Here is a 23,375-nt window from a genome sequence, read left to right on the forward strand (position 1 = left end):
CAGTATTTTACATAATGAGAATCTGATACTCTGCTTTGCATATTGCAGAGAATATCTACTGTATGTAGGAAAATACAGATGCAGTTTGATGCATGCTTATATGGGAGTATTCAATTGAAATACGTTCAGTGAGGCTTTCTTCTGCACAAGGATGCAAAGGACTGGAGTGCACATGTTACTGTAGTATAAAAAAAGCTGAGTTGTATTCATTGTAGGTCCACCAGATGGGTAACCAGTGTTTCCTGGATCATCAAGAACACTTCACCTCTTCCCTTTGAATGACTGAAGTTCTTGACTTCCTCCTCTCTGTATAAGGTAGATCTTCCTCTTGGTTTTGATGCCAGTAAGAACTACAGTGGTCATGTATGCAAGCAGAGCATTTGTAGATGTAGGCAAAAAAATCTGCTCAGTTATAAACTATGGTGTTGGGCCAGTCACAATTTCTCCTAGTTATTTCCATGGCTGACCTTACCATGAGGCACAGTGAAGTGATTGTTCAAAGCAGCAGCCACTAGAAAGTGTCAGCAACATTGGGGAAAAGAGGCGTGTGCCCTACACAGCCTGCCTTGTACCCCAGCCTTCCCTCCCTTTGGGTGTGGTAGAGGCTATTGTTCCATCACCAGTCTTGAGGAAAAAGAAAACTGCTGATAGAGCTGGCTTTTGTACAAGGAAAAAGAGGAGGCACCAACTGGCTCTTTACGAAGATGTCTTGGTTGGGCCCCCGGTACTTCCTGATGAAAACACATGAGAATTTGTAACCTACTGCACCACATTGTTGTTTTTATCTAATAATAATTTAAAAAGTAATTACAACAATAGCCAATTCTTCACTATAATTGTGTTTTCTGCTATTTTTGTTAGTTTTGTTGTACAGGTATCTGGCAGGATGTTATAGACAAGGATATCTCAATGGCCTCCTGGTGAAAGGTATTGTCCTATCTCTCTCATCGCATATTCTGCCTCTCTGCATAATATGTCTGATTGTCATCAAAGTGCAATAGTCTTAAAAGTCTGTCTTCTCATTTCCTGCCAAGGTAAATCTATCATTCATTTATATGGGAATTTCCTTTGCATGCAGACTGTAAATTTGAGCCCTTAACTGTGAAAGATTCACACTTTCTTGTGGGTGAGTATTTCATTCAGTTGTATTGATTTTTCAGCCCTATCCTTCCTGTTCTGTGTGCATTAGCAACAAAAATCTACAATCCCAAAGAACCACATTAAAGATGTCATAGAAGATATAGGGTTGCACTTAGTTATTTTTCCTGAAGAATGTAATAAAGCTGAATAAATCTCCTTTCCAGAACTGCTCAAAACATGCTAAGCATAAGAAAGTGAGACACAATACGATGCTTTGTAAGTATTTCTATATTAAAAAAACTTATTACAGTGTTCTTTGTGTATTTGCAAATTGATGTTTTGTTAAAAAAAGAGAAGCGGAACGAAAGAAAGAAGTGTTATTTTTCTCTTAAAGCATTCTTGTTCCTGAGTCAAATAGATTTTTAGGCAACAGCATGGGAAATTATTGTGAGTACTTCTGCTGGAGTGTATTGTTATGTGCTGTTTTAAACAAATTTTCTTGCACAAGAATGGGTATAGTCTGGTTAATTTGAGTTCCATTGATCTCAGTTAGACTGATATAAATTCATGTTTACTTCCCCCACTGTAATTATTGAGACTAAAATATGTTTCAGTCACACAGTTTAGTAAATAAATCTTGTTTGGGGTTTCAGTTACCCTTATCCACAGGTATCAGATGGCCCTGCACAGTTGTACCATCAGCACTGTGCACACACTGAATAGATGCTTCTGGAGATATTTGTTTGTCATCTCTGACCCAATCACCTGTTTGTTGGAAGGAAGGAAGGAAGGAAGGAAGGAAGGAAGGAAGGAAGGAAGGAAGGAAGGAAGGAAGGAAGGAAGGAAGGAAGGAAGGAAGGAAGGATCTTGTGAGATAACCAACAAACAGTGCTTTGCCGAAGCCTTACCCTTTCGTGATACAAGACATCATCGGGGAGGGACAGGACTGAAGGGCACAGCTTTTCCAACGTCTTTCAGCCCTCCCACTTGTCTGGTTTCAAGGGGCAATATGATCTCCAGGATAGGTGATTTAGGAGTCTGGCTGCAGAGCCAGAGATTGGGAATTTGATTCCCCACCGTGTCTCCTTGAGAGATCCATAGGGTCCATTTCAACTTTGCAGTTCTCAAATGACAATGATAATGATAAAATAATTTTCTATTCCTGTCCTAAACATGTCTGGCTAGAACCCACACATTTATGAAGATAGTGTTTAGACTAAGCAGCATTCCTCCACAGATGAATGGATGTATTAAGAGATGAACAACACAACATGTTCGCTTTGCACTGTTGGGTGGGGAGTTTCTCCTATTCACAGATGCCTTTAGTGCCTTCATTACGGAAGAGCCTGATGTGGATCTGTGCGAAACAAAGTGCTCTCTTAAGTTTATAGAATCAGATTCAGAGCACCTTAAAAGTGGCACAGAACTGCAGACTATGATAGAAATGTGTTGAGGCCACCAGCTGCAATTACACCTCAGAGATAAAAGAAGCCACGCAACATGTGGGTGAGATCTGAAGTATCATATAGAGGAGAAATAAAGGTGAAATCCTCAACCTTTATTTAGAGCCTCCAGGAAGCACCTGCAGATATTCCTCTAATACAAAGAGAATTACACAGCCAATTCTAAGGTAAAGCTTATTTGTGAGCTTTCTTAAAAGGTGCTTGCTAATAGTTCCCCAGTCAATTTGGCAGTAATATGCTTATTTTTATTAGTGAATATTTAACACAGACACAGATGCATACCACTTCCATGCACTGGTTTGGTGAATGAAGTTTTGAGCAGCCCCCCTCATGGGCATAGGTCTACCTCCTAAAGTCAAGTTACAGAAATCTGTGCTCTTCTCATCTTTTTTCTTTTTTTGGCCTTTTTTCATAAAACCAAGCAATTCCGATTGAACTGTGGTTGATGTTCAGTAAAAACCAGTACAATATGAGAAACTTAGTTGGTCTGGAATTTTTCTGTGAGTGTAAGTTGGATTGTTCCTTGAATTTGTTGAAGTTCAAAGATGTCTGGATCATGTCTGAATTTAGTTTCCAGCCTTCCAAACTAATTTATAAGCCTAGGTTGAAATTAGAGATACCCCTGAACAATACGCACCTGCATACCAGATTTCTATATTTGTTCCTCGTTCCTCTAAGAATCTTTAGAAGGAAATGTTACCATGTGCTTATATTTCTTGACAATCATACCATGATTATTCTTATAGTTCCATAACTAACTTGATGCTGTACAACTCATGGGGTGAAAAGTTAGGTAAAGGTAAAGGTTCCCCTTGACAATTTTTGTCCAGTCGTGTTCAACTCTAGGGGGCAGTGCTCATCCCCCTTTCCAAGCCATAGAGCCAGCGTTTGTCCGAAGACAATCTTCCGTGGTCACATGGCCAGTGCGACTTAGACACGGAATGCTGTTACCTTCCCACCGAAGTGGTCCCTATTTATCTACTTGCATTTGCATACTTTTGAACCGCTAGGTTGGCAGGAGCTGGGACAAGTGACGGGCGCTCACTCCGTCACGTGGATTTGATCTTACAGCTGAAGATCTGCAGACCTTACAGTACAGAGGCTTCTGTGGTTTAACCCGCAGCGCCACCACATCCCTTGTGGTGAAAGGTTAGCCATACCCAAACTCAAAAGTCCATCGCTCTTTAGCAATTGGACATTATCTTTCCCTTTGTACCAAAATACAAAACTTTCTATCAGATTTCTTTAATGGTGGCAAAACTGAACTATGGTAGTGGGATTTCTAAGCTATCATTTTTCTTCCCTGAGTGAGGCGTCTGCAAATTGGTCATTGTTAAATCAAATGTCAATTGAATCCTGGAGATAGCCCTTAAATTATGAGAATTATCAAAGGAAGAATGAAGTAGGTTTTTCTAACTGAAGATAAGGGATTCTTATGAACTGTCAGTTTCAGCAACCAATTTTTCTTCTAGGCGATGAGCATCACATCATTTTAGACTTGTATAGACAGGTCTCAGGCCTCAAAGCATGCTGCTGAGATAGTGCTGAGACATGCATCCACATACCAAGACACTGGTGAACATGCCATGTTATGTTCCTGGTTTTTCATTGTCATTCTTATGCATTTTAGCTTTTAGTTCCAGAAGCATAAAACAAATCAGATTTCTGCATCTGATTTGCATTATGCTTCATACAGTACAAATGAGGGAACAGTGATAGCTTACTAAGAACACCTAAGGAAAATATAATCAGACTCAAATGACAACTTGCTATTTGTACAAATGAAAGAGTAAGCAATACCTTTATAGACCACCAAATATATATATTGATCCACGAAAGCGCATGTATTATATGATATAGATTATATATAATATAATACATGCACTTTCGTGGATCAAGTCCACTTCATCAGGCTTGTAACAGTGTGGAGAACTTAAAGTCCAAAAGTTCTTGGAAGTATAGATTTCACCAGGCACATTTTTAAAAGATGTATAACCTACTTTTGCATTTGTAATTCGTTTTGTATTGACCATAAGGCTCCCTTTTATTTTATTGCTATTTGTAATTTCTTAGAAAACTCCACAAGCCTGGCAGTAATAGATTTGAAGGAATATGACATGCCATAAATTAGGCTGCAGATGAAAGTGGGTTGACTTAATCTAATTTGTGAGTGTTAAACATATAATTAGGCCAAGAAAACAAATTTCTGTTTGTAGCTTCTAAACTGGCAGTGGATAAACCTAGAAGATAGTAATAATATGCCATAAATTAGTTTGCAAAGGAAATTTGATTGACTTGGTCGATTTCGTCAATCCTAGGATGTCATTATGGAAAGGATTGAGAGAGGGATAGGTAAAGGTTCCTCTTGATATTTAGTACAGTTGTGTCTGACTCTAGGGCGCGGTGCTCATCCCCGTTTCCAAGCCATAGAGCCAGCGCTTGTCTGAATACAGTTTCTGTGGTCATGTGGCCAGCGCAACCAGACACGGAACACTGTTACCTTCTCACCGAGGTGGTACCTATTTATCTACTTGCATTTACATGCGTTCGAACTTCTAGGTTGGCAGGAGCTGGGACAAGCAACGGAAGCTCACTCCGTCGCATGGATTTGATCTTACGACTGCAGGACTTCTGACCCAGCAGCACAGAGGCTTCTGAGGTTTAACCAGCAGCGCCACCATGTCCCCCTTAAGAGAGGGATAGAAATATGAAATTTGCCTACAGCAGTCTATAGACAGGAAAGCACTATCATCTTTGTAGGATAGTTCCTGCTACAAACAAATTTGCCTTGAAAGTCAGCATGCTGGCATACTAGAGATCACTCATGGAAACCCACAGAAGACCCTTAAGGTGAGATGCAATGGAAAGTTAAGTTTAAGAAGAACGAATATAATGATCTTATGAAGCCATCCATGAGCAGTGATAGGATGGTGTAGACTTTTTATTGGCATGGAGATACTACTCAGTGTATTATATGTGTGATAAAACTGCTCAGGTTTACCCCTGCCACTTCTAATTTTGCAAGTGGTTTCTATGCATGTAAGCACTGGTAAGGACTGGTAATGTTGCTCAGCCAACATAATACCATGCATTTTCTTAAATTCTTTGCACTTATCTCAAGCTCTCTGGGACACAAAGTTCATTTTCGATCATGGAAGATAGCATTCATCTCCCCTTCAGGTGTCTTGAAGGGAAGAGGAATCATTTTGAAGCAACAAGGATGATGGGAGTTGTATTCCAGAGCTGGGTGGGGGAGATTTGTTTAAGAGAAACAGCAGCTTCTGGCAATAAGGCAGGACGTAAGGCTGCCTTTCAAGAGTCCTGGGGTGCTCCATCTTTTTCACCATGTGCATCATGGGCAGCTGTTTTTCTCACAGTCTGTTTTCCATTTGTGCCAATGTCCTTCCTGTGTTGCCTTGTAGAATAATCAACTCTCTTCTGAGCAATACGCGATGTAGAATGGTTTTTTTTAAGCCTTACTGACAATTGCTTTGAAGCACTCCAGGGAGTTGTCTTCAGGTTTATCTTCTCCTGGGACCCTAGTTCTCAGTTAGCCTCGATCTTTTATTTGGTATTAAATGTAGATGTGATTTGTATGTATGTTAAACACTTATTATTCAGTGTGAATATGCAATACAGTTGAAATGTATTCTTAAATAATCTCAACAAATGAATGAATCAATATACTTCACAGTTAAATAAAAGCAAAGCATTACAGAGTGCTTTATGTATCTGCAAAATGGAAATCTGTAGCCTACACCTAGGAGCCCAATTACTGCCATTAATTTGCTATATTGGAAATGCATTTGTAATGCTCAGTATTACTAAACCTTCCTGTGCGGTATTAGGCCATTGGAGCAAAGTTAACATTTAACTGTATCTGAACTGAACTGGTTTCTTTCTATTTTGCCTTGCTTCCTGCTTTAGGGGCTGGCATTCATCTCGCTTTGCCGTTCTTCCTAAGCGTACAGGGAGACCCTACCAAAGAAATGAAAGACATAAAGCAGATCTGATTTGGAAGAGGACAAAGGTGGCAGTGGAAGTTGTTTGAAGCTAGCCCACCCACATGTCTGTATGGGCAAGGGCTGCTGCTTCTGATTGACTTAGTAGTTTTTCTTTCCACTACTTCGCAAGAAAAAGACAATGGTGAAATGTTATGAGTTTTCCAATGCAGGTTGGGGTTTGGGTGATTAAACATGGTGACCTCTGGAAGACTCAAAGACATTTCCCATTCAAGAGTCTATGTTGAGGGGCATATTAATAAAGACAGCAAGTATCTAAACCTGATCAAATAAATCAAGGGTGGTTTTCCTTCTAGGAAAAACCACCTTTCCTTCCTGCATGCATGCACTGGCTCAAACAGATTACATGAAAGAAGACAGAAAGAGCCTGTGTCAATCTGCAGCATTAATCAAGGTGGGAGAATTTAAATTGTCAAAATTTGAAAATGGTGTTTGTATATAAATTCTAGCAGTTTAGGGATTGGGGGCAGAGATTAGGTTGGTCTTCAGGATCCTGATGTCAGATCTACAAACTCATTTGTTTACTTTCCTCTGACAATAATGTTTCACAACAAAAAATTTTATTAGCAATTGAAGAACCAGCTCATACAAAGGCCAGAACAAAAAATGTGTATCATGGGAGATTTTAACACAATAATTGACAAACAAAAAGATACTTCGACGGCGAATGGAAACAGAAGGAAAAGAACAAGAAATATGACCCCCAAGGTGTCTCTGGAAATGGCAGAAAAAATAAATTTAATTGTTATATGGAGAAGCAGGTATCCTCAGAGAAGAGATTATACATTTTATTCATATAGACACAATTCATAGTCAAGAATAGATAACTGCTGGATTTCAGTGGAAATGACACATGAGGTGGAAGAAATTGAAATATTACCGAGTACATATGCAGATCACAACCCAATATGAGAAATGTACACTTACCACTGTACATAAACAGTGAGGAAGTGGAGAGAGTTGGTAGTTTTAAATTTCTGGGTACTTACATCTCAGAGGACCTCTCATGGACTATAAATGCCAACATGCTAATGAAGAAGGCACAGAAGAGGCTGTATTTCCTGAGAATGCTCAGCAAGTTAAATTTATCTCAGTATTTACTTCTGTCGTACTATCTTAGCACCATTGAGAGTGTCCTAACCTATGGCATTCTGGCATGGTTTGGGAGTAGCTCTGTAGCGGACAAAAAAGCTCTACAGAGAACCATTAAAATTGCCCAGAATATCATCGGGCTCCAGCTACCAATCCTGGATGATATCTTCACATCCCGCTGTCTGAGGAAGTCACACAGCATCCTGAGAGACTCTTCCCATCCTGCTTATAACTTTTTTGAACTGTTACCGTCTGGCAGAAGATACAGTATAGAACAATTAAGACTCGGACCACACGTTTTCTGAATAGTTTTTATCCCAGAGCTATAATTGCAATTAATAATGAGCTTAAAGACCACCAGTAGTGAATAATTAGTTGGACTGTGTTACTTGGCCTGCGGTGTAGATGTTTGTATTTTTAGTGGGGGAGTTTTGTGGGTGGGGAGTGTTTGGGGAATTTTATGTGTGTGCATGTGTCTGGTCTCTGGGTGTCTGTGAATTTCGTTGTATGGATATACTGTGTATATACTTACAATGACAATTAATAATAATAATAATAATAATAATAATAATAATAATAATAATAATAATAATAATAATAATAATAATAATTTATTATTATTATTATTATTATTATTATTATTATTATTATTATTATTATTATTATTATATTGATGACTTTAGGACAAGCAGTAAGAAGAGGATGTTGGAAATTAAATACTCGCTTATTGAGAAAGGAGATCTTTTTGACTAAAATTAAAAAAGAGCTAGAATTTTTCTTTCTAATTAATAAACCTCAGGCTATAGAGATGACAACAATATGGGATGCAGCTAAAGCCTTTTTTCGTGGCTTTGCAATAGAATTTAATGCACAAAAGAAAAAAGAAAAATAAACAATACCAAATACTAATAATATCTTTAAAGAAAGAAGAAATGTAATTAAAAAAACCTACAGCTAAGTACCTAATAAAAAAGATAAATATATTACAACATAAAATTAACTTATTAGAACAAGAAGAAACGGGGAAGAAAATTTGCCTTCGCCAGGCATTTTTTTTCCAAAATGCCAACAAACCAGGAAGATGGTTAGCATATATAATAAAAAAGAAAGAAAAAACAATGGTTAATGGAATATTGGATAAGGAAGGAAAGGAAATATACAAACAAAAGGAAATTGAAAAAGAAATTAAAAACTTTAATACCAATCTTTATAAAAAGAAAGAGATTCAACAGGAGAAACAATGGAATTATCTGAATAAACTTCTGGACTGGAGATTTAGTTCTCAACAATTGGAAAACTTAAATAAACCAATTATGGCGAGGGAAATTGGAGAAGCATGGAAAAAACAGAAAAATGGGAAAGTCCCTGGACCAGATGGACTCCCAGCTGAATACTACAAAGCATAGGAAGAAATTTTAAGTCCACATATCAAGAAATTAATAGAAGACATTGAAACTAGAGGGGAAATCCCGGATTCATGGAAAGAGGCACATATCTCCTTAATACACAAAGCGGGGATGGAGAATAAATAAATTAAGAATTACAGACCAATCTCTCTCTTGAATGTTGACTATAAGATATATACGACCACCTGGGGAACAAGGGGAAAGAAAGTACTTGAGTAAATGTCACTGCCTCCATATCTTCCCCTTCTATTTGCCATGAAGTGATGGGACCAGTGGTCATGATCTTAGTTTTTTTGATGTTGAGTTTCAGACCAATTTTCGGTGCTCTCCTCTTTCACCCTCATTAAGAGGTTCTTTAATTCTTCCTCACATTCTTCCATCACAGTGGTGTCATCTGCATATTGGAGGTTGTTGATATTTCTTCCGGCAATTTTAATTCCGGCTTCGGATTCATCCAGTCCTGCGTTTCGCATGATGTATTCTGCATATAAGTTACAGTAAATAGGCAGGGAGACAATATACAGCCTTGTCGTACTCCTTACCCAATTTTGAACCAATCAGTTGTTCCATATCCAGTTCTAACTGTTGCTTCCTGTCCCACATATAGATTTCTCAGGAGATAGATAGGGTGGTCAGGCACTCCCATTTCTTTAAGGACTTGCCATAGTTTGCTGTGATCCACACAGTCAAAGGCTTTTGCATAGTCAATGAAGCTGAAGTAGATGTTTTTCTGGAACTCTCTGGCTTTCTCCATAATCCAGCTCATGTTAGCAATTTGGTCTCTAGTTCGTCTGCCCCTCCGAAATCCAGCTTGTACTTCTGGGAGTTCTCGGACCACATACTGCTGAAGCCTACCTTGTAGGATTTTGAGCATAGGCTCAAGGTCAGCAACCACACTATCAGGCTTGTCCGGGATATCCAAATATTTCTGGTATAATTCCTCTGTATATTCTTGCCACCTCTTCTTGATATCTTCTGCTTCTGTTAAGTCCCTACCATTTTTGTCCTTTATCATGTCATCTTTGCACAAAATGTTCCTTTAACATCTCCAATTTCCTTGAACAGATCTCTGGTTTTTCCCTTTCTGTTATTTTCCTCTATATTTTTGCACTGTTCATTTAAGAAAGCCCTTGTCTCTCATTGCTATTCTTTGGAAGTCTGCATTCAATTTTCTGTAACATTCCCTATTTCCCTTTCATTTTGTTTCTCTTCTCTGCTATTTGTAAGGCCTCGTTGGACAGCCACTTTGCTTTCTTGCATTTTCTTTTCTTTGGGATGGTTCTTGTTGCTGCCTCCTGTATGATGTTACGAGCCTCCATCCATAGTTGTTCAGGCACTCTGTCCACCAAATATGGTTCCTTAAATCTGTTCTTCACTTCCACTATGTATTCATAAGGGATTTGGTTTAGATTATACTTGACTAACCCAGTGGTTTTTCCTACTTTCTTCAGTTTAAGCTTGAATTTTGCTATAAGAAGCTGATGATCAGAGCCACAATCAGCTCCAGGTCTTGTTTTTGCTGACTGTATTGAGCTTCTCCATCTTTGGCTGCAGAGAACATAATCAATCTGATTTCGATGTTGCCCATCTGGTGATGTCCATGTGTTGAGTCGCCTCTTGTGTTGTTGGAAAAGAGTGTTTATGATGACCAGCTTGTACTCTGGACAAAACTCTATTAGCCTTTGCCCTGCTTTGTTTTTAACTCCAAGGCCAAACTTTCCTGTTGTTCCTTTTATCTCTTGACTCCCTACTTTAGCTTTCCAGTCCCCTATAATGAGAAGAAAATCTTCCTTTGGTGTCAGTTCTAGACGTCTTCATAGAATTGGTCCATTTCAGCCTCTTCAGCATTGGTGGTTGGTGCATAAACATGAATTAATGTGATGTTGAAAGGTCTGCCTTGGATTTGATTTGAAATCATTCTATCATTTTTGAGATTGTATCGCAGTACAGCGTTTCCCACTCTTTTGTTGACTATGAGGGCTACTCCATTTGTTCTACAGGCTTCTTGCCCACAATAGTAGATATAATAATCATCTGAATTGAATTCACTATTCTCATCCATTCTAGTTCACTGGAGTGGCTTGCGAGTTCCTGCTCCAGGTGGATCGTGTTTAGTCAGAACTCTCCACTATGACCTCTCTGTCTTGGGTGTCCCTGCATGGCATACCCCATAGTTTCTCTAAATTACTCAAGCCCCTTTCCCATGACAAGGCAGCAATCCATGAAGAAGACTGCTCTCATAGCAATAATCAATCATCTACTGCCGCTTACAGATTTAACCTTTGTTTTCTGCCACAACAGGAAGTTTTACCTTAAAAGGTGTCTTATAAATCTTCACAGTAAATAAATAACAAAGAGTGTGAGGCATATACTGAGGAGGTGTGTGCTCTTTTGCGTTTTTAGACTGCAGCCCAGAAACCCAGTCATGTGATGGCAGGCGTGGTTTACCAACTACTGGAGCCACACCCTCCTGGGCATGGAGGATAGTGGTAGTTGCAGTCTTGCTGCCCATTAGGATCTTTGAAGGGCAGTGACCAAAGGACTACAACTCTTAGGAAGCACTGTGGACACTTGCTTTTGGAATGCTGTGAGAATGACAGTGTTGAAGGTAGATAACCCAAAGGCCCTTCTTTGGGGCTGAGGACAAAATTTATCAGTCTGTTGATATGTGTTTGTGTGCTGAGACTCCCAGAATACTGCTTGAGAAATTCTTGAATTCTGGAATTTGCAGTAGAAAAAACATGGAGGAGCACATCCCAACTGAAAAGATTTTTTGTGAGGTGTTCACTTCTCTCTTTTCAATTCTCTTTAGAGACACTTACTCTTACAGTGAGTAAGCATCTTGAACATTTCTGGATCTGGAAAAGGAAGAAGGGAAGACTATGATGGATTGGAGATGAGTCATGTGCATTTTAATATTGGATAGCAAAGGTCTTGCTTGAAAATTTTGCATTTATGGTGAGTTAGTCACATCTGTGTTTAACATTAAACATCAAAATGCCATCATTTAAGGATTAAGAACAGTGTAGTCATGAGCAGCCCCACAAGAAACCTCAGACAAAAAGCACATATGGATTTCCCTTTACCAATTACATGAACTTTCTGTATTTCCTCTTAGCCTACAAATAGATTTTTGGACTGGAACCATCAGCATGTTTGCATGTTTTGTTGATAAAGCAAAGCAGATGTATGACTCGGATTTCAATAAAACACCATCCCATTTACAAAGTACCTAGTACAAATATCCTCAGGCGGATCTATTTCTCTATTGGTCTATAAAGAGTTGCTTGCCAGCAGGAATAGGTTTGTTGAAAACAAACTGTTAAAAAAGAGAGGAACCAACAGAGTTTCCCCCCTACTAATATGTTGAGAAGACCTTGAGCGTGAGTATACATATTTTGTGCTGCCTGTCACATGAAACTTATGAGTATAAATCCAAAATTGGTTTCCAACATAGACGAGTTTAGACTAGCTGTGAGTTTATTAAATGATTAGGTGACAGATCATAGCAGAGACCAATGACAGACATCAAGTTTACTGAAACAGTGGTGGATTAACACTTAAACTCCTTTCCACATGTATATTTAAACAATCTTTAGTGATCCATAAAAATCTGTTCTTATAAACCCCATCATTTACCAGGGATTAAAGGAGCAGTGTTTTGACAATGCAGCTGATTTACGTGCAACCCATCGTTAATCCAAGTTGATTAGTGCCAAGTTTGTAATGCCTTGGATAGTGTGTGTATATTTAATTTGCTTACATTTTGAATAAATGTAAGGCTATGGGTGTCCATGGCTGTTTTGTCTCTTGCTGTTTGTTTATGTAAGCCAAACCACCTGCTTCTTGGTACTCTGGAAGATGGATGGCTTCTTATTTCAGTTTCCTATCCTTGCCCTCTGTGTTCAGATATCAACTTCAGGTGACACTAGTAACCCACATCCTGTTTTCATCCTGTGGTGCACATGTACATGCAAACACAAAAGCCTGAGTACAGGAAAAAACAACTGATCAGAACATTTTGAAGGGAAAGGAACGATTCTTTGGTGTATGGATAAGCCAAATGTTCTCCAGACACTTTATAGGATGTTTGCACATGGCTTATGTTAAGAATTGGATGTATTTGTTCAATGAATTCAATCCCCATAAGTTACACAGACTCTGAAAAGAACCTTTTACTCATGTTTTGCCTCCCTGTGCAGCTGAGAGGAAGAAAGCATAGACTTTGATGTTTAGAAAAAAGCCACTACATTCTTGATTTTATTCTAGCCATCCTGTATGTTCTCTGTAGGAAAGCAAGGAAAACTTCCCTTGACTATTCCTGGTTTTCTCTCTTTCAGAAAATAAGTCAGGAGTTACTCCATCAGGCCCATGACCAAGAAAGCCCTGGAACAAAAGAAATACACTTCTGGATCAGCCCCAGGTTCTGATATTCTAGAACGATACCTAGTTGAGCCTTCACTGAGTGGTAAGTCTCACCTGTGTCCTAATGTGGGATTCATGTGCTATCATTGCACAAGCAGAATGTGACTTTTCTTCATGGGATAGTACTGCTTTCACAACAGTTGAGCAAGTGGTTTCTATGTTGATGAGATTTTTTTCTCCTCAACAGAACCGAATCTTACCAAAGATGGTCTGATGAGTTACAATCAAATGTCTTCTGTTGTCCTCTATTTTTATTTTTTAAATGTACTGCTTCAGAGCAAAGAGATTGTTTAATAGAAAACTGTTTTGTAATTATATTTGCAGCATGTCTGCATTCTGTAATGGCAAAAATGTGTAGTTTTTAATCTATCATTTAATATATCCAAATATCTTCCTTCCTTCCTTCCTCAGCAAGATGTAGCTCATTGTAAATATTGTATTTCTATGTTAAGTGCCAATCTTGAGCTAATTCGTCCTCCATACAGAAAGTCATTCTTCATGACAAGTTTATACTATGCTATTTCTTGAAATTATTTTAATTCACTTCAGCAACTATTCTGCTTTGTAACAGGAAAATTGGGGACAAAATATTAAAAATAACACATCTGCTAATTAAATCCACTTAGATTTTGTTGGGAAAAAAAATAAGCAGCACAAATGCATTCTTCTACTGCAGAATTTGTTGGGCTATGTCTCCAAATGGATGGTCCACTTTGAAACCATACTCTGTTCTTCTTATGAGATGTCATTTTTCAGTTGACATTGACAGATTCCATGATTTTTCTTACATGTAAAGAATAATGTTTCCAGATATTAGGTGTACATTTTGATACAAGTACATTCTCCAAAATCTACTGCTTTCCAGAATCAGCCATATCCTTTATGAACGTTGATGTTATAGGAATTCATTCTTATAGTATGTTTCTTAAGGTGTCCAGTGAGAAGCCCTATGCTCTCCTATATTTGCTATGATTTTCAAAACCTTGCTGACATTTTTTCCCCATATGTGGTATAGGGTACATTAGTTCCCAACAAATTTCCAAGTGACCAGATTAATCCATTTAGCAAATTACAGAATATACTGTTATGTGAAGAAATCCCCTCCCCTGCCTTTTTTGAACTTGATAAAATTAGCATGAACACAGTGTTGAGTCCTTTGCTACTTACAGAGTAAAGAATGTTGTAATTTTTGCTGGAAGAATTTAAACTGAGGTAGCAGACGTATATGTAATAACAACTATGATTCTGATAAAAAAATTGTGCAGGACTAGGTCAGCTCATGATGGGATTCAGAACTACATTAACTGGCAATGAGGCAGTAAGACCTCATTATCAGCCTCAACATATAGCAGGTGTGACAACCCCAGACCTACTGGGATATGCCACAGTTTCACTAAGCTGCCACCAACCATTCCCTATAAGAAGTCACACAGACCAGGGATGGATTTTTAACAAATAAAAGAACAAGGTTTATTTACATAACACACAGGGAAAATAAAATGATCAAATGAATAAGATACAGTAACGTGGCTTAGTCTCAATCATACATACACTAGTTTGGTTCACACAGAACGCATTTAACTAAAGCACAGACCCTGAACCTATCAGTTCTGGCTACCCATACATACACCTGAACCTATCAGGTTGGTACTGACTGACACACAGTAGTACCCTGTCTGACACACAGACTCCCACTCAAGCTTCTTCTCTCAGCTCTTCTCCAGCTTCTCCTCACAAGTTCCACATATATATACAGTACAGCCCCTCCTCCTGATGTCCCGCCTTCCACTCCCCATAGGATGGAACTTTCCCTCCAACCCATGACAGACAGGTAACATCAGTGCTGTATGTAACAGCAGGGCCAAAGGAAGTTGGTAGATTTCCTGAGGCTAACATCCTAAAAGATATGCTACTCAGTAGAATCAGGGCACTTGGCACACCTGGCTGGACTAGCCCTGCACAGGTCCTCCATCAGTAGGGATGTGCATTCAGAATCAGAAATATATAGAAATCACAAAAAAAATTTAAAATCTTTATTTGGTATAGTTCCAGATATATCCAAACTAGAACTTAAAGTAGTTGCCCACTCCTCAGTACAACTTGTCATCTGCTCCCTTAATGCTGTTGGTGGTTTTCACTGTTCAGGGTTCAATCAGTACACCCATTACAGTCATGTCTTAATTCCTAGGCACTGCTGAATGTTGGTTGTCAGAGGACACCAGGAAATTCTTTTAAAAGGTTTTGACTGTTTGTGTGTTTTTAAGAGGAAAATAATGACTGTACAGTATTTGTATTGACCATAACAGAATTTTGGATATGCAGAAATACTGAATTTTTATGATTGCAAATTCTAAATTCTGAATCTGAAGGGCTGTAATTTCAAATTCTGAATCCAAATTCTGAATATGAATGTTGTGCCATTCCACACCCTAACCAACCTAGACTTAGATATGGAAATCTAAATAAAATGCAGAATAGAAGAATGCAGTTTGTGGCTACCATAGGTGGAACATGGAGACATACAGTGGTGCCTCGACTTACGACCATAATCCGTTCCAGAAGATGGATGTAACTCAAAATGGTCATAAGGTGAAGCACCATTTCCCATTGAAATGCATTGGAATGCGATTAATCCGTTTCGGAAAATGCCTCCCCCCAAATTAAGCACACAGCAAGCACACACGGAAGGCACTGGGGTTAAAAAAAAACACCAAAATAAACAGCGGAGCAAGCTCCGTGGCTGGGAATTTTTTAAAAAACCCCAAAAACAAACAGTGAAGCAAGCTCTGTGAGTGGGGCTTTAAAAAAACACCAAAAACAAACAGTGAAGCTAGCTCCGTGGCTGGGTCTTAAAAAAAACAAAAACAACAAAAAGCATAAATAAACAGCAAAGCAAGCCCTTGCACTGGGGCTGCAAGAAAATCACCAAAAAAAAAAAAAAAAAAACAAACAACAGCACAGAAACATACCCTCCCCAGCTGAAAACCATGCTGCGAAACCCACCCAGAACAGTTTTTAAAAAGCAGAAAACAGCTCCTTACCTTACAAGGCAGCCCGAAGCCTCCCTGAAAACACACACACACACACACACACACATTCAGAAACAGAAGGAGGCAGTCCCAAGCCTCCAACGATGACCCACAGTGAAAGAGCTACAAAGAAGCAGTCTCATTTCCACCTACAGTTAGAAATTTGAATTTCCCGCCTTTTTCACCTGCCTTTTTCTGTTCCTAAGTGGAAGCTCCGGTCGCAAGTAGAAGCAAGATGTTGTGGCCAGAGCTGGTTGTAACTTGAAATGGTCGCAAGTAGGGATGTTTGTAAGTCGAGGCACCACTGTATTTTCAATCAAGGTCTTGGGCTGGCCCTCAGGATAGGCATAAAGGCAGCTATGAAATTGCTCAATAGTTCCGTGGCTTACTTCTGTGTACCATCTCATGTGCTAGATATGCCAGAGAAAGTAAAATGGTGACTTCCAGATCATATTAAACTTTAGGGATATGGTGGACTTGGAAGTAGGTATTCCTTAGTTGCCTAAAGACATCTGATTGTCACAAATGAAGTTTGCCTACTTCCTTTAGCTTACAAATTAGCTTGCTTTGATTTGTAATCAAATCAGGAGATAAACACAAGCTTTAAGCATGATTGCTTAGGCAAGGAGCAATGCTGAATTTTGTAACTAGAAAGCTAATATGCTTTCAGATTCTCAGGGTGTGATATTTGTAATGTGTAACTTGCCCGTTAAAGAAAAGAAAAGCAGAAGCAAAACATAGAAATGAAATGAAAAGTAAAGAAAACTATTGTAACTAGGATTGGAAAGAGATTTCAAGAGACCCCTGAGATGACCACTAATAGTCAGTTCTCAGCACTTAATCAGGCACCTCTGTTGCCCACCTTTCTCCCCATTGGTCCTCCTACACTGGATGAAACCATTCTCCTCAAAGCTGTATGTTTCGGGTCCTTTTGGAAATGTTTTCCTGGGCAAGACTTTTCATAGCCAGGCTAAGGAGAGAGATGGTGAGGAGACAGATATTACCTCCATACTAGAGCCTGGAAATAAACCATTTTCACTAATTAGGCTAATCTTCAATGTTTAACCCGTTGCAGACAAAACACCATTAATATGATGACTCAATTAATTTTATATTTACATTATTTTAGCAGCTTTAACTGTTTTGTTTGATCTATTTGACAGTTTTGTAGCTGATAGTGAAGACATGGAAGAAGCTTGAGCCACAGCCAGGAAAAAGAAGAGAGGAGTTAATTAGCAATGGGAGGTGGGCGCTCTTGTTCTCAATTCACTAGCTATAGTGTGACCCTGAAACTAGTGCATGGGCAGTAGTCAGTATAAGCCCCATGGAAATTTCCACATGGGTTTTTCAGATTAAAATTGAAGGAGGGAGGTTTGGAATGGTCACCCCCATAACACTGAATTTGTGTAGAGCCAATGTGGTACAGTGGTTAAAATGCTCGACTAGTTTTCAGAAGACATAGGCTCAAGAGTCATGGCTGTTAAGTTGTTTGGGTGATTGTCATTGTCTCTCAGCCTAATCTGTCCCACAGACTTATTGGAAAGATAAATATGGGGAAAGTTACAGTTTACCCCATGAGTTGGCACAGTTAAAAATGATGTGTTTACTGATGACTAAGCATAGGGAAACCCAGTCTTTTCCCATTTCTTTCTTTTTGTTCAGCGGAAGACAGTTTACAGCCTCGACTTAACAACCATCTTGACTTGCAACCAATTTGAGTTACAACCAGCTCTGGTTGCAACATTTTTCTTTGACTTGCAACCGGTGCTTTGAGATACAACTAGAAAAAAGGCCTCTTTTTCCCATTGTTCCCTCCATCCCTCCCTCCTTTCCTGTCCTTTTTTTAACCTTAGAGGACATCTTAGGTTAAAAAAAGAGTCCCCCCTAGTGGTAGTGGATGGATTAACCGCTGTTGCATTAGTTCCTATGGAAACTAATGCTTTGAGGTACAACCAGCACCTTGAGATACAACCAAAAATGGCCGGAATGGATTAATCGCTTTCAATGTATTCCTATGGGAAATGGTGCTTTGAGTTACAACCGACTTGAGTTACAACCAACATGAGTTACAACCATCATCCAGAACAAATTAACTTCACATCTCAAGGCACCACTGTATTTTGCATTTTGCTAGCATCAATTTTCTCCATTTTCTGACACTTGTGATGGCTTATTTTACTCCAAAGCAGCAGCAGCAGGCATGGTGTTAGAGCAGGATAGTTCCCTTCAACAGAGTACCTGTTGATTCCCCTCCTCTAAATAATTTTTCTGTTTTTAAATGATAATTATTAAATTTGGCTCTGTATCAGACAAGCACTACATAACTTCTGAAAAATTTAAACAAACTTTAAAAGAAGATGAAGGGAAGTGTGAGTAAGAGGGTGGTATCAAGAGGGTGGGGCCGTGTTCCCAGTAAAAATTGAACTTACTGAGAAATGTGGTATGGACTCTAGCAGCGGGACAATTAATCATGTAAGTGTGGACAACTACAGCAATTTCACCAGCGGAAACCAGTAGGGACCCAGTTTTTAAACCTTTGAAGCAAACCAGGTGGTAGTTGAGTCTCTTTGGCCAAAAGGTGGCATATAAATGGAAAGCAGAAATCTGTAAACGAAGCCTTTGCCAAATACACAGAGGTTAATGGATAGGGTGATGTCGTAAGCTCAGGTGTTTCAAGTTTAAAAGAAACATCTTGTCTTGCTAAGAGTATATAGGCATTTGAAGAGCTGATAAAATCTTTCTGTGTCAAGAGTTTCAAAGATTTCTACACATCTACTTTTTTAAAAAATCATTTGAATATTTTAATTATATGAGTTATATGAAATATATTAGAAACTTCAACAGAAACCCAAGGTTTGAAAGAAGACTCCCAGAATTTACAAATGTGATTAGAAAGTGAGGTGGGGATGTAACAAAAAACTATAGATTTTAAAAAGCTAGGTGCAAAATACACAATCCCTTCTTACAATCAAAGATTCAAAGATTAATGTGTATACATTTAGAATCCTTCAAAGCAAGTATTTGAACAAGAGCAAGTTAGGGGTATTGTTTCTAGTACTGTAAATGGAAGATATTTATGCAAATCATTCTCGTTCTAGGACAGTGAATAATTTGGCCACATAGAGATAAAAATGTTAATGACACTGAAGTCCAGAGTTAACTTCCATTTGGATACGAATGACAAAGTTCACTGGGTTTCAAAACAGCTAAAACTCATTAACAATACTATTGATTAAAGACAGAAGACCTTATAGTCGGTAACAAAGAGCTGTGTATCACATATGCCCAAAGTCTCTACGGATCTATTGGATTACCATTGGAACAGACTGTGACCCCGTGTACAGTTTCTAGGAAATTCTTTCCTTCTGTTATGTCAATATGTTGAAGAATATGGCCTGAATACTCCCCATGCAAAGGGAATATTTAAAGACACCCAGTTACTATTGTTTGGGAGTGAATAATAGCTTATACATCATGAGTGCTTGTGGAAGAGAAGGGAACTATGGGAAAGGGCAAAGCATATAGTACATAAACACATACCCATGGCAATGTAACATGTAATTGTAATTTTAGAAGAGGTGGCTGTGTTAATTGGTGCTAGTTTATCAGCAAAAACAAACAAACAAACAAACAAAACAAAAGAAACATCAAAAACAAAAAAGACAAAAACATTGTGACACCTTAAAAACTAACTGCAAAAATGACTGCAGTGGGCAGACTAATAAAATGCTGAAGAGCGGGAATGCCAGTAGGATATTCCAACAGCACTGAAGATAGAAGTGCCATCTGTCATGTGTAGCTTGGCCCTCACACCCCCAACACTGCTTCCATTTCTTTCCTTATGAACTTGTGCATCATTGTGATGATAAACATGCATCAGGATTTTGGAGAGACTTCAGTATTTCTATCTATCTATCTATCTATCTATCTATCTATCTATCTATCTATCTATCTATCTATCTATCTATCTATCTATCTATCTATCTATCTATCTATCTATCTATCTATCTATCTATCTATCTATCTGGAACAAAAAAGAAATAAGAAAGGTCAGAGGAAATGGAAACTCATTGCACTTGTGAAAGGCTTTTGCCGACTGGGCAAAAAGATGGAAATTAAAGGTGTAAAAATGCTTGCTGAAGTCTTGAAAGCGTGTGTCTGTTGTGGGGGGACATGGACTGAAACAAAAATATGCTGATTTTTCAAATTGGTTTAGCAATCTTTGTTAGCTGTTAGGATTCTCAGTGTGCTGTTGATTGCTCTGTTTTCTCTCTGTACAGAATGATGCTGTACAAGACAATATTCATTGTACTTCCCAACAGCTCCTGATAAAGGAGATGAGCTCCTGATCTTTTTCCACTCTGCTGCCTCTGATATTGTTTCCTCATGGATCAGCTACCTTCTGTAGCTATTTTTGATGTGATATCAGAGGCCAGAAAGAGTAGTACCAAATGTCAGTGTCCTTCAGAGGTTCTTACAAATGTCCTTCTGGGTTTTTCAAAACTATGGCTCCAGGCTTAAGTGGGAGTTGATCTGTTTTGAAGAAGGGGGATTACTCATTTCAGACTCTGCCTTACAATAATTCAAAACTGAGTTTAGTTATAAGTTTTATATCTAAGGATGTTTTATTTCTTCATAGTTTCTTTATAATGAATTTAACTACGTAAGAATTGTTTAATTCTTGTCAACAAACACCATACATTTTGTTCAGTGTCATGAAAAGAGAGAAGGTAAGAATTGTATTTCACTGCATATCTGTTGGGCTAAGTATTCATTCTCACTTTGTTTGTTTGTTTGCTTGTTTAATACATTTTATACCGTTCCACTTAGTGAAAATCTATTACTCTGGGTACAGTAGTTGTATACACAAATAAACATCAGACAAAAGCAAAAAGCAAACTCATACAATCTTCCACCCAAATAAAAAAAGGGAAAGAACAAATAACCAACTCAAATACCTAACTAACTGAATAAGTAATGGTGACTGCAATAAAACTAAGTCGTAGTTCCAGACTGGTACCTGAGCGGGAAAACGTACCTAAAGGCTTTTTCAAACCGTGCTTTTAAAGTAATTTCTTGAAAGTTTGGTGGGAAGGGGGCTGGATGTATCTCTGATGGAAAACTGTTCTTAAGTGAGGGGGCCACCACCACTGCCTCTCTCAGTGTCATCCCCCCACAACAACAAGGCCTGAGAGGATTCGTGGTTTGAGCAAAAGATCTTTTGGAGAGGCATTCTGAGAGGTATCAAGGTCCAAAACCATAGGACCAAAACCTTGAACCCAGCACAGAAAAAGACAGGCAGCCAGTGCAAGCAAACCAGGACTGGAGAGTGACTTCTTCACTTCAGAGATCAACCTGCATTCTGAACTCGTTTTATCACATTACAAAAATGTGAACATTTTACAAAAGAAGCTTCTTCTTTTTTTGCCAGTGCCCTTGACACATTATTTACTTATTTAATTTATATCCTGCCTTTCTCCTTTGAGAGACTCAAGACACCTTACAACATAAATTTAAAATAGATCAGCTAAAAACCCACAATGCATTATAGTAGTAAATCAGCCTTTCACCTAAAAAGGACCCAAGATGGCTTACATAATTAGAACACAACATTAAAAGCTAAGAACAGCAAATTATTCAAATATTAACAAAGTAATAACATTATATTTAAAATGTTATATAAAAGCATTATGAAAAAGAGATTTATACGCAACAAAATATAAACCATCCTGTGTATTGTCTCCTAGACCACTGATTCTTAACCTTGGGTTACTCAGGAGTTTTGGACTGCAACTCCCAGAAGCCTTCAAAACCAACTGTGCTGGCTGGGGTTTCTGGGAGTTGCAGTTCAAAAACATCTGAGTAACAAAGGTTAAGAACCACTGTCCTAGAGTCAGTCACTAAGGAAAGGTTTATGGAAGAACAGCAAAGATGAGGCCAGCCTGGCCTCCTGTGGGAGGGAATTCCAGAGTCTGGGAGCAGCGACAGAGGAGCCCTTTCCCATGTCCCAATGAGAGATGGGGACAACTAAAAAAAAATGGTGATTCGTTTTAATCCATTATTGGTCAAGGTTAATGGATCAATGAATACAAATATACGAATATTCTTCTACGAATCAACAAATCGATCTGTCGATTTATCTGCACTTTAAATGGCTATAAAACTGGTCCCCAACCACCTAGAGACACCAAGTTTGTAGAGAAGCTTCCCCAGATGCTATTCTACAAATCCTGAAAGTTTGGTGAACATTGGATTACAGACCCCCAAGTTAAGTAGTCACAAAGAGGACCCCCAGGAAAGCTCCCCCCAGTTACTTAGAGAATCCAGAATCACAACAGAGCTTCCTATGTCCTTCCCCAACATGCCTGTCAACTTTGGTGAAGATTGGATATCGGACATCCCAATTATTCACCCACAAATTGGGTCTCCCCAGAAGGGTTTACCACACGGCACAGAAGCCCATTCTGTCTACCGGCCACCGATCAGCTGATCAGAAGCCAATAGGAAGCCACCCCCACACACAGCCAGCCATACCAACAGCCTACCCGCACACCCCCTTCCTTTCCTTACCTTAGCCCCCACCCCACTCTCACTGACACCCCCTTACCTTAATAGCTGCTGCCAGGTCTCCATCAGGCCTTCGCAGCCACGGTGTGTGAAAAGGGAGACTGGCTTCCCTTTGCAAAGATGGCGGCTGCAGCTTCATTTAGGGTAGGGAAGCTGCAGCTGCCATCTTTGCAAAGGGCAGTCTCCATTTTTACATGCATGGCTCTGAGGCCAGAAGACCGCGGCAGCAGTGATTAAGGTAAGAGGGTGTCGGTGGGGGTGGTGTGGTGTGGGACCTAAGGTAGGGAAAGG

At 39.0% G+C, this 23,375-nt stretch overlaps 1 long non-coding RNA gene across 2 annotated transcripts; it reads left to right on the forward strand.

The window, feature by feature from the left end:
* The first annotated feature begins 208 nt into the window (after positions 1 to 208).
* LOC140704919 (uncharacterized) lies at positions 209 to 22,042 on the forward strand. Of its 2 annotated transcripts, XR_013542161.1 has the most exons (5): positions 209 to 315; positions 862 to 12,021; positions 13,404 to 13,531; positions 13,676 to 14,840; positions 15,348 to 16,438. It is a non-coding gene; the product is annotated as an uncharacterized LOC140704919 (long non-coding RNA). The 2 variants fall into 2 exon arrangements; XR_013542160.1 differs by lacking the exons at positions 13,676 to 14,840; positions 15,348 to 16,438 and adding an exon at positions 17,681 to 22,042.
* Positions 22,043 to 23,375: the final 1,333 nt, after the last annotated feature.

The sequence above is a fragment of the Pogona vitticeps genome, chromosome 2 (genome assembly GCF_051106095.1).
Source record: "Pogona vitticeps strain Pit_001003342236 chromosome 2, PviZW2.1, whole genome shotgun sequence".
NCBI classification, from domain to species: domain Eukaryota; kingdom Metazoa; phylum Chordata; class Lepidosauria; order Squamata; family Agamidae; genus Pogona; species Pogona vitticeps.